This window comes from Sceloporus occidentalis, unplaced genomic scaffold (assembly GCF_023333645.1).
Source record: "Sceloporus occidentalis isolate IW3139 unplaced genomic scaffold, rSceOcc1.0.p SCAF_25, whole genome shotgun sequence".
Taxonomy (NCBI): Eukaryota; Metazoa; Chordata; class Lepidosauria; order Squamata; family Phrynosomatidae; genus Sceloporus; species Sceloporus occidentalis.
Window position 1 is genome coordinate 12,807,368 of NW_028317005.1, and position 13,193 is coordinate 12,820,560.

Below are 13,193 nucleotides of genomic sequence, written 5' to 3' on the forward strand. Positions count from 1 at the left end.
CTGACCTTGGCTTGTTTCACGGTAACTCGCTTGTCCCACATTTTGGATTATTATTATTTCATTATTATTATTTCTTCAACAACTTGTACCTTTGGCCTCAGTCCTGATTCAGCCGTACCTTGATAAATAAAATTTTGTTGTCCAAAACCAAATTGACAAAAAATTAACAGTTTGTCTAAATCGTTTTTGCCCAATTACACAAGTTTCCTAAATATATATTTAGGGCAAAATGAAGGCACGTTCCCTCAGTTGGAACTTTCAGTGATGTCCTCTTCCCAGATTGGAGAATCAAGGAGGATGTCACAGCAAAGCCACCATATTGACCTCAGTTCACGTGAGGGTAAAATGGCTGTGATTGCGGTGACATCCTCTGCCCCAATCAGAAGATCGAGCAGAATGCGTCACCATATGCTCCCATATTGCCCTCAGTTGGTGTTTTCGGTGAGGTCCTCCTCCTTAGTGAGAGGATCGAGGAGGACGTCACCACAGGGCCACCGTGGAGGTACGGATGAAGAAAGAAGATAGCAATATAAGGATTTAAGATTGAACATAGACTACAGAAGATAGAAGGGAGAACATAGCAGATAGAAGATGAAGAAACGGAAGTGGTCAGCAGAGAAGGTAGGGAAACATTTAGAGAGAATGAAAGTGTAAACAAGAATGAGTAAATATTCTTTCCTCCTACATGATCTGACCTTTATTCAATCAGTGATAGAAAAGTACTTTAACTGGAATCAGCCTTTTTCTGTCTGATTGACATCTTAAGTGCTCCCATTGCAGTCAGTGGGAAGACTTTACACATGCACCCTGTGGTCTAAACACAGTGTTCACCAGAGCCAGCCGACTGGAGGTGAATATATGTCACGGTCCGCATCACGGACCGCAACGTAGCAATTCACCCGAGTACCCGCAGTTCCGGGACCTTGCTTCGAGGTGTCAGCATCCAGCAGGCACCCGGGGCAGGTCCTTCTCAGTATCCCCGTCACAAGTGATGGGCGGTACGCACGGGGCCGAACCACGTCCCCTCTCTTATAGTATGCCTCCCTGGAGGCAACGTCACCCGTCGGGGCGTTACGTCACCCGTCGGGGCGGAGCTTGGTTGAAGCGGCAGATTCAAAAGCCGAGCACTGACTTCCATTCATTTGTTCTAGCTGAGCAGTTCCTATTACAGTATACTTACCTGATTGTCTCTCCGTTGCTGAATTGTGCCTGTCCCTGACTTTTGCTGCCTTCTCCACTACTGATCCGGCTTATATGATTACCATCTCTGTTGCTGACGCGTTCCTGTCCGTGACTTCGCTGCCTTCTCCACTCCTGATCCAGCTTGTATGATTACCATCTCTGTTGCTGACCCGTGCCTGTCCCTGACTTCGCTGCCTTCTCCACTCCTGACCCGGCTTGTCTGACGATTCTTACAATTCATCAGTGCCTTTGCTGCATACTGGGTTCCTCACTTGTATTCTCAAGATCTTTGTGACAATACATCACATGCAGGGAGATGCATTCCATTGTACAGCGCTATGGAATTCGATGGCACTATATAAAACGATCAATAATAACAATAATGCATTCAGCTGATGCAGGACATTCAGCTGATGAATATGGAAAGAGGTAATTCTCCAAAATTCTCCAAAATTCCAGTATGCATTTCTAAAACAGACCACATGGAAATTTAAAGAGCAATTATATGCATTAAAGCGTGTTAAATGATATCTCGTCTCCCTCTACTCTCCTCCAAGCTATACATATTGAGAACCCTTAGTCCTTCCTGATAATTTCTATCCTGCAAACCATTCACTTTTTAGTAGCCATTCTTTTAACGCTCCCTATAATATCGATACCCTTCTGGAGACCCTTCTAGAACTGTAAAGTGGCTTAACCACATTCCTCTTTGTGCTATTGATGCCTCTAGTTTTACAACCCAGCACCCCGCTTGCTTTGTCTGACTATTTGTTGCACTGTCTACTTCAGTCGTTAAAAAATAATACTTCCAAGTTCTTCTCTTGTCATTGATAGAACAGTAACCCCAATCCTAATGTTTTCCTTTTGAATTTTTAAATCCCAAATGCATTATTGCCATATTGGCCTCAGTTGGTCCTTTTGGTGACGTCCTCTTCCCTGATTGGAGGATCAATAAGAGACAAAACACCGCTTGGACCACGTATTTCAGATGAAAATTTTAAGCTTTTTGCTTTGTTATGGTCTGATTTGTGGTAGGTCTGGCCTTGTTTTTATGGCTTCGAAGAATTTGCCAAAATTCTGTAAACTTGCGATTGGTATGAATCCGAATGCACAAGTGTATTCAATACCCCCTTTTATACTTGACAATTGACACTTGACAATATCTCATTGACATTGAACACTGTTTCTAAGTTTACTGTCTATAATTATTCCTATGAGAAGAGAGGCAGAGAAGGCAAAACATTTACAGAGTGTGAGAGAGAGTGATTGAGTGAGCATGTGAGCATGTGAGCATGGGCACTGGGCAACAAATTTTGTTGTATAATTGTTGAATATGTGGTGGACCTGTTATTATATTACATCCACTATGGTTAAAATTATTTTCCATCTCGCATTGGAGCCTCTACCTGAAATTGCACTGCTACATATGTTCCCAGACCCTCACCCCATGCAGAAATTAATCATCTACTTCTTTATCACTACCAAACTGTGTATAGCTAAAAAGTGGAAAAACTTAATGCCCCCGACTATGTTGGAGGTTCTGACGACTTTTGAAAGACATAGAATTTTAGAGAAGATGTCACGTTGGTCATTGAATACTCCTAACCAATATTTGAAAGTGTGGTCCCCGTGGTTTACCAACCCGAAATGGGTGCTGAGCAGCTGCGCCTGGCCGGGGCAGAGACCGAGGTCAAAGCCTGAGAATTATGTATGACTTTGGACACTAGTTGTACTTTTTCATTTGTACTTCTACTTGACTGATCCACATATGCCACTTCAGACCACAGTACATGCCATTTTGTTTTATTTTACTATGTTGCCACTTTTTTCTTTTTGTTGTGTTTTAAGTGCACTTCACAAACTCTGTCGTTTTGTATTACTTAACTCTCCATACTGTTATATTCTGTACACTGTGAATCAGACCTGAATGAAAATTTTACATTTCATTTTAATTTTGATGAAAAAAAAAATGCAAATGAATAATTAGATTTAGAATAAGAGCTTGGCGTTTCCTCTATGAAATCAGAAAACCATCCTATTTCTGTAGCATTTGTAATGTTATGTTATTGTGCTTTATTAATCTTATTCCGATAGAACAACAGATTCAATGTTACTTCTGTTACTTTAACAATGAAAATGGTTAATATACTTGTTTTTGAGTTAAAGTCATATACACTACCACATATAATAAACAGATTCTGTAGACGCTGTATATTATGTTTTTAGTTTTCTTTTTGCTGCATTTATATGGGAATCCAGTATCATTCTACAGTATACAAATGCCTTTTGAGGAAAATACATTTCTGATATAATAGCCTTAAGAAAGGTTTGGTGCAATTTTTTAATATCTACTACTAACTAGTGTAGAAGTCAGATACGTTGAAGTACAATTTTTTGCCTCCAAGAACAGTAAAAGTAAACATCTGTAGCATCAGATAGTTGCATCTCATCCATCAAACATCATTATTATTGATGTTTGATGGATGGGAAAACAAAGATCATATTTATGAGACTTGAGCATTTAGATTTGGCGAATTGCAAACGTTAAAAATTTGCACAGTTCTTCAATTTGTATGAATCTCAAAAAAAATGGAAAAAAACTGCACAAAACAAGGAAAAAAGAAACTTGTATGGGCTCATTCAGTTTCTCACACTTTAATTTGTGTTCTCTTATTCACTCTCACACTTGCTAAATGTCTCCCTACCTTCTCAACCAACTGCTTCCACTTCTGTGTCTTGGAGCTCTGCTTCTTTTCCTGTATCTTCTTCATTTTCTGGTGACATCCTCTTCCCCGATTGCCTGAAGATAGCCTCCCATGAACTTCCATAAAATGGCGGAGCTTCCGGTGACATAATCTGCCCAATTAACCCCTTCCGTACCGATGACGTACCTGGTACTTTCTGGTTCGATGTCACCCACAGACTGGGACATACCAGGTACGTCATCGATGATGAGCGATCCAGCGTCGCTATGGACTCTGGGATCGTGAAGGGTGGCTGCTACTGACTGCTGGGTGTCCCCAGCGATCCGTAGCAGCCACACAGAAGAAAGAAGAACCAAAACATGAAGAGGATACTAGAGAAGAAGTGAAGCTATGAGACACGGAAGCAGTTGGCGGAGAAGGTAGAGAGACATTCAGAGGTTGTAAGAGTGTGAATGAGAGAGTGAGTGAATGTTTAAGTCAGACAACAAATTTTCTTTCTGAATTTAAAAAAAAAAACCTGATTTTCATCTGTAAGAGAATTCATTGCCCGAAAATGAATGGGGCAAAAATGAACCAACAAATTTGTTCTAATATTAATATGATCTAATTGTTACAATGTAAGCAAGAAATGCAAAGTTGTCTCACAGTAAGCAATACAAAGTACTCTATGAGATTCCAGTTGCTGCTATTATTATTACTGTAGCCTTAGGAATGCTTTTTTGGCAATTTGTCATTTCCCCTTGATTTGTTGACTATGAATGATAGGAGACTAAGGCTAGATGTGATCTATATTGTCAATTACAGTTGGTTCGGACCTGAACATGGCCCTTCTACCTGTCATTTAGATGACTGAATAACAAATTTCAATATGACATTCTTAGAATGCTACTGAATCAAAATAAGTTATGATAGTGACAATGAAACAACAATGCAAGAAGCATACTATGAGAATACATAAGTGTATTAAAAAAAACAAAAACATTTTAAAACAATCAGGCACACTATACATATATATATATATATATGCATATTCTACTAATGATATTAAACTCGGAAGTTCTTGTAATGTCCCTATGATGTGGAAGGGTGATTCAAATGAAAGGTCAAAAAAACAGCTGAGACAAATTGAGGCATTCCTTTTGCCCTGGCACAGACCCGTAATAGATGCAAATATCAGAGGAACCAGACTTAAAGATAGATCTAAAAAAACAGGACCTGAGTTGAAGAAACCCAGTGATGGTAGAAACACCAAAGCTGTAAAAGTATCGACTGGACACCTTGGATAAGCATAGCACCGATATAGCTGCTCCTAAAGTAGAACTCAATGGGCGTTCTTTTTATACAGCTAATGACATGCAGCCCAAATAACAACTTCCACAGGACAAACCTCCAACAAGCATGCCTGACTAGTTTTGTTCAGAAATTGAACTTTATCAAAGGCAGTATAATTGAACTTGGGAGACCGGAATCAATGCTCATTCTAGCTCCTCCCATTGGGGAATCAATTAAGGATCATCCCACAAAACACTGAATCAATGTTACATAAGAATCACACATGCATAGATTAAACCAACACTAAATATAGCATCTCCAAAATCCTACTAATAATAACTCATATAATAACATATATATATCTCTCACAAAAATGTGAGGGGTGTAGTGCCAATGTATGACCCATGCCCTGACCGTCCCAATCAAAGCTATATAGGGCTGGCCCCTCCCCAATGCACAGCTAGCTGTACTCTTTCAGAGTAAGAGCTCTGTGTTGCCTACCCTTGGAAGTTCCCAGATAGGCATATTACCACCCAGTGTTTTGTCCAAACCCATCTATAAGGGAATAACATCCTTCTGTTTTAATTACCTTAATTTTTTTTAAATTACCGTTTCTTATCCTCAGATATTGAAATGTCAGCGTACTGTACATAGAGGCATTAACACAGACAATTAAACCTTTCAATCCAATAATAAAAATTGACGTCAACTATGTATCAGCAATTGGAAGAGTTACATATAAAAATACTGTGTGTCAGTGAATCAGTTATATTTTCCCCTTTATATGGTTAACAAATTAATTGCTTTGCAGGATTTATGCCACTAAAGTATCGCTGTTTGTTTAAATCTACCACATCAAATTCATGTAATTGAACTGCTTGCTACAAATTTAACAATTTCTGATGTCTCGGCAGTTTCATGTACCATGCATAATTGGCAAAAAACCCTCTTTAAAAAATGTACTTCTGACAAAAAAAAAAAAGAAAAAAAGATAACAGTGTGCACATGTGGTCATATTGATCCTGATATTTGTATTTAAAAAAAAAATACTTTGGCCCATTTTTGTAAATACTGTCTATTCGATTTAATGTTGAAGGTAAATACATAGCAACAAAATCCAATTCTCCCACAGATTGCAAACACATGCATAACTCCATGACTTAATTTGCATTATAACACAATAAGACATTATCATGTTTAGCTTTACAGCTGTGCACTGTGATTTTTTTAGGAATGTAACAACCACTTTCATAATGTACTGAATCTAAAACAAATGATAAAATTAATTCCAGAAATACTATTATTAAATATAAGTTCCATACTATACAGTTAATTTCATTTTTGCCAAATAGGTTTCGTGATCCCTAGGGTGTGGATGTGGAACCTGATTATAACAAACAAATCATAAAATCATAATCATGTTAGACAAAACTCTCCTGCTTTTAAAGGGTAGCATTGCCCTGCTTGAATAATAGTTGAAAAAAAAGACTGATCTTCAAAATAATTGCAATGTCATTGTTTAAAATAGACAGATAATCTTCAATATTGTTGTCACTAAAATTAATTATTTTTTGAGTTAATGATTCACTCAGTAACTGCTTTTTTATTCATTCATGCATCAACTGTTTAATGACAGCAGTCATGGGTAAAAGTGCTAAACCAACTGTTTCTTAATTCCAAGGTTGCTACATGGTTACAGTAATAAGAATATAGTAAGATATTTTTTATGGTAGAATAGGCATATAGCTATTAGTTATAGTATTTCTATCATAATGGGGTAAGTATAAAAATGGACAGAATATACCCAAGGCACTGATGTAGGTTATTTATTATAATACTAATAGCACCAAAAATGCAGGCAAGCAAAACCATGAGTTTGCTACATTCCATTTGTTGACATTCACGTAAGTTGTATAAATTATAACAATTATAAATGACTATCATTACACATACTAATAGTGTTCATCATCACCTCGTAAACGGTCATCATAACCTGTGCTGTTAATAGACTTGTGCATTCAGATTCATACAGATTTCAATTGTAATGAAATTTACCAATTTTGTCAAGTTGTACAAATGTCCAAAAACACTGAGGGACCCAAAACAAAACAAATGGAAATGAAGCAAAGAGGTCCAAATTTTGTTGTTTGTTTTTTCCTTCCCAACTGCTTCTGTGTCCCTGTCTTCCTTTTGGAGAAGTGCATTGAGAGGCCAGAATGGATCTCTCTTTCTCTGTGAATTGATCTCCATTATTCTGGCCTCTCAGTGCACTTCTGCAAAAGGGTGGAGCCACAGGGACAGCCTCTAATTGGGGAGGAGAATGTGTGTCTAGATGCCTGTATGTTGTGGCATAATTTTCCACCACTTGCATGTAGCAGCAAGAGTAAGTGAAATTAAGTCATACTTATGATAGCTGATGTAAGTAGACAGAGAAAGAGAGAGAGAAAAATATATAACACTCATGATTTTATAATATCAGCAGTATTGCAATGTTTTATCGAGCTATTAAAAATCATCACATCATATCTAAATATTGCAAACTCTCCCCATAACGTTATGCACTAATTTTGGACAGTTAAAATGGCACCTAGCATACCTATGGAAAATAAATAAAACACTAAATTTACAGCACCTTGGACATTGCCCATCATTTTTAAATCTGAAACAATATTATAATGCTACATTATTCATTGATACCAAAGAATGGGGATAGGTTATAATTAATTAACTCCTGGCTTCCAATGAACTATAGATCCATCAGCATAACCAAATGTTCTTCGTGACAAGACATTTTCAAATATTAAAAGGTCAAAGAACACTTGAACACATCTCCATCTCCATTCTGGTGCCCTTTCAGTTAATATGTCCCTATCCACTTATGAGAGAGCATTACCTAGAATATTGACAGGCAAAGTCTAATTACCGATTTGCAGAATCCTTGGAGACTATTATTTTTCACATTAAACAACCCTCCTTTCAGATTCACAAACATTTTTTTTCTAGTGCTGTGTTACCCAAGGCTGCCTTCGATGTCTTTACGGAATTACAACTCAAGAGTACGTATTCAGTAAAAACTTCAGTGGTCAGCCACTTAAAAATTAATTCAACTGACCACACTTAACTGAAGCCATGTCTTCGCATGCTAATGCTTTTGCAAAAGTGACCCTTATCTTATTAGAAGGGAGGTGAAGTCTATTACAGAATGATGAGTTTTCCCCTCTAGCAGAAGGAGTGAGGAAGGGAGGACTTAGTTGTTCATATCAAGTCAGATCTCCTGTAGTTGACTGTTAATGAGCAAATGTGAACTATCTGTAATCAATATTTGAGTTGAATTTTAATTCTTCCACTTTATTTGGTCAGCTGGCATACACTTGTTTTTGAACTCAAGTCCCACGTAGACATCTGCAAATGTGCCAAAAATTATTTGGACAAATTTAATCTCTTACACTCTTGCTCACTCTCTCAGTTACATCTGATTACTATTAATGCTAAGTGGATGGGAAAGCAAAGATCATATTTATTGGACTTGCATATTTCCTCAAGCGGCCCAAATCTCTGAAACAGAGGCAAAACCTTCCACAACACAAATTAAAATGAAACAAAAAGCTCAGGGGTTTTGTTTAAATTGTATGGGCCCATTCACTTATGCTCTCTCACCCTCTCATTCACTTTTCACGGTCTCATTATCATTCATTTTTTACATACCCTTGGATATATGTAGCTATGACTAGACAGTGATAAGCACATTTCCCCCGTACAACTGCTAGCGATTTGGCAAATGCAATAAACATACTAGATTTTACTGTGTACTTAGCAGCGGACTGACCCATCACTGGCTAGGGCATGGATTAGGGGCATGTGAGGGCTGGTCGGACCATCTTCCAGTGGTACACCTGTTGTGCCCAGCAGGGTTTGAGAATTCAGCTTTTTGCCACCTTTAGTAAGTTATAGTAAGTTGTACTGCGCAGACAGTATTTTGTTTTTTGTATACATTGTACAGCCAACACACTGTATTTGCAGCATGCTCACACTGTTTGGTAGGCCTTATATTATACATCTGTATTATTTGAGCCTGAGACTAGCTTAGCGCACCGACACTTTTTCTTTTCCCTGTTTGCACATATTTGAGGTTGTTGGCTCCTCATCAGTCTGGTTGCAGCTTGCTGTCCAGGGGTTAAATGGGAGGAGGTTTAATTGCACCTCCCCCAACACATTAATAAGGTTTTGGTAGCAGTATAAACTGCTTTGTGTGCCCACTATGTAGGAGGTGAGAGTAGGATCTCACCCTATTGAGAGTGTGCCTTGACGTGGCGGGTGAGCTTAATTATGCTTTGGCCAATTCATATAACCAAAACCTCTCATTTATATTATGTTTATATATTTGTTGCCAACTTTATTAGGGTGAGAAGCGCAGACAGTATTTTGTTTTTTGTATACATTGTACAGCCAACACACTGTATTTGCAGCATGCTCACACTGTTTGGTAGGCCTTATATTATACATCTGTATTATTTGAGCCTGAGACTAGCTTAGCGCACCGACACTTTTTCTTTTCCCTGTTTGCACATATTTGAGGTTGTTGGCTCCTCATCAGTCTGGTTGCAGCTTGCTGTCCAGGGGTTAAATGGGAGGAGGTTTAATTGCACCTCCCCCAACACATTAATAAGGTTTTGGTAGCAGTATAAACTGCTTTGTGTGCCCACTATGTAGGAGGTGAGAGTAGGATCTCACCCTATTGAGAGTGTGCCTTGACGTGGCGGGTGAGCTTAATTATGCTTTGGCCAATTCATATAACCAAAACCTCTCATTTATATTATGTTTATATATTTGTTGCCAACTTTATTAGGGTGAGAAGCGCAGACAGTATTTTGTTTTTTGTATACATTGTACAGCCAACACACTGTATTTGCAGCATGCTCACACTGTTTGGTAGGCCTTATATTATACATCTGTATTATTTGAGCCTGAGACTAGCTTAGCGCACCGACACTTTTTCTTTTCCCTATTTTTTTCGAGATTACTTACTAATTATTAGACTTGTGCATTTGGATTTGTACAGACTTGTTTTTAACAAAAATGGACTGTTTTGTACATTCACACAAATCTCCATAAACAAGGGCAATCCTGACAAAACTAACGAAAACAAATTGCAAAACCCCAGAGATTTGTTAAATTTCATTAATTTGTCTGCTATAGCTGAATGATTTCTCCCTTTTTTCTGGGTTATCAAGGATAAGGTCCAAAAGATTACCTACACCAGAAGAAAAAAAATCTATACTTAACCATTGCAATGCAAAACATCAACTTATATTAAAGAGGTGTAGAGATGAGGAAACAAATAAGGAGAAGGCACAGGGGCTGTCAGGGTCCTCAGCAAGGACCCCAACGAAGCGACTCACCTGAGTACCCGCCAATGGCGGGCACCAGTTCCCACGCCGCTGCTGTCCTCACTGCTGCTCCGTCGGCTGCTTCGCCGTCTGTGTATAGACGCGCGCGCGTCTAATAAATACCGTTTACGCTATTTTCTCCAATCCTGAGCTTTGGCTATTTATTCCTGGACTTGCTGAATTGCCATCTGTCCTCACCGCTGTGCGGTATCCTGCATACTGGGTTCCTCACCTTGAATCCCCGAAAGGGGCACAGAGAGGACAGGGGGACAAAGAGCGAGAGAGACGTGTTTTTGACCCCCCAAGTTTGTTCCCAAATAAAAAGCCTCCGAAATTCTTCCGAAATGAAGGGGCAGTAACTGAACTTCGTTGCCCAAATACAAATGAGTAAAAACAAAATAAAAATAAGTCCAAAATGATTTTTGACCTCGTGCACGAGTCTACTAATTAGTACATACATACAAAAGGTTCTTTTTGTAGTTCTTCATAACCAGCTTGCATGTGAATGTTTATGTGGCCGTGATACTTTTTATTTCATCTTGCTACAATCCAATGCAAATAAAGTCATACCTTTATATCTATGAATTTGCTAGTGATGTGGTTAATAGTCTTTGTATGTGTTAGTGTATCGGTGTGTGTGCATGTGTGTAAGTGTCTGGGTAGAAGTGCCCGTGGCTCCAGCTCTGGATATAATGAGCTAAATTATTAGCACAAAGAACTTTTAGTTGTAATCAAGATTCTTACTAGACTTGTGCATTCAGATTCTTACTAATTGCAGATTTGTACAAATCTTGGAAAATGAGGCAACTCCCTGTGAAACAAACAAAAACAAAGCAAAAAGTTAAAAATGTTTGTTTGAATTTCATGGGCTTACTCACACCTACTACTTAATTTTAAATTTGGAAATTAAATTCATTGTCTGATTCTCACATTGATTTGCATACTCCCATTCTCTTTCTCACACTCTCTGAATGTCTCCCTACCTTCTCTGCCACCTGCTTCTGCTTTAGTGTCTCACAACTTCACTTCTTCTCTACCATCAACTTAATCTTCTTCTCTCTTCTGTGTTCCACCTTCATCCACATCCACATGGAAATTACCTTCCAATTATGTTCCGCAAAACTGGCAGAGCTTCGTGTGTCCATAAGCTCCGACATTTTGTTCAAAGGTAACCTCCCATTATTTTCCGCAAAAATGACAGAGCTTCCGGTGACATCCTCTCTCCCACAGTTCACTGGGAGCTTATTTCTGCAGAGATGCAGACAAAAATGAAAGACAAGAGGATGCTAAAGAAGAAGCAGAGCTCCTAGACACGAAGAAGTAAGGAAACATTCAGAGAGTGTGAGTAAGAGTGAATGTGGGTATCAGACAATGAATTTTGTTTTTTTAAATCTAAAATTTAATTTTTGTCTAAAATTAATGGACAGAAAATGGAATTCATTGCCCAAAAACAAATGGATCCAAAAATGAAGGAAGTCATCCAAATAGTTTTGGCTCGTTTGCATCTGTCCAGTTATTTAGCCAAAATGGTGAAAAGTGACAACAGTATTCACAGTTAAGACCAATGCTAACAGATTAAAACAATTATTACAGAAAAAATAAATTGACATATTCTCCTTGCCAAATTATGTTTTCCCTGATTTGACTGCTTAAGTTGTTAGAACAATAGTTTTTAAAGCATAAATATTATTTTTTTCAACAAGATATTAGACCTGTACTTTTTATGTTGAGAGTACTGAGATATGAGCAATACTAAATATGATATCAAGGGATGGGCCATCTGTTGAAAATGTTGAAGAACAATTATACTATCAAGTGAATATTTGAGACGTGGTCCCACGAGTACAATATTTTGACAAAGAATTGTGATAATGATAATTCATTGTTTTGGAATTTCTTCACTTCATGACTTTTCTTTATGTCCCTATCCACTCCCTTTTCTTTTTTACTGAAAACCCCAGAGCTTTCATTGACATCTGCCACATTGTTGCTTTCAAAAGGTAAAAAAAAGTATTTTAAATTCTATTCATAATGTTGCAATCAGGAATGCTATGGAATGCAAATTCACTTTTCCTGAACACTAAGTGAAATTAGTCTTGATGTATATACAATATATTGCACATATGTATCAAAACATGGGTGCTCATGAGCGCAGTATCAGCCAACAAATGTCACAGTTGCCTTACAAACAATAGTAGGACTAGAAAAGAATATGGGCTTTAAGACATATTCAGAATAATTTATATGTTGCTCCCCCGAAGGATAAATATATGGAAGAAGTATTTGGGCAAGTTAATGATACAGAGGTATATGTTGTACTCAATAAAGACTCCACAGGAGATTTTAAGAAAACATTGGTTAACTAATTTATTAGACCTTTAAATCTATATAGATGACTCTACACTTAAAACTAATACCTTTTTAAAAACAGTGGGTTAAACGCTACTTCGATTAGGATACCTGTCGCCAATTTATGAGAGTACAAAGAAACTGTACAGATAAGTGACAATATAACACACAACCTCTTAAAGTTTGAAATTATATTTTTAATCCTAATACAGACATGGTAAAGCAAAAAAGAACAATGTCCCTCTAATATTAGATTACCAAGGGGCTAGCCATAAAATTAAGAAAATTGTTAATGAAC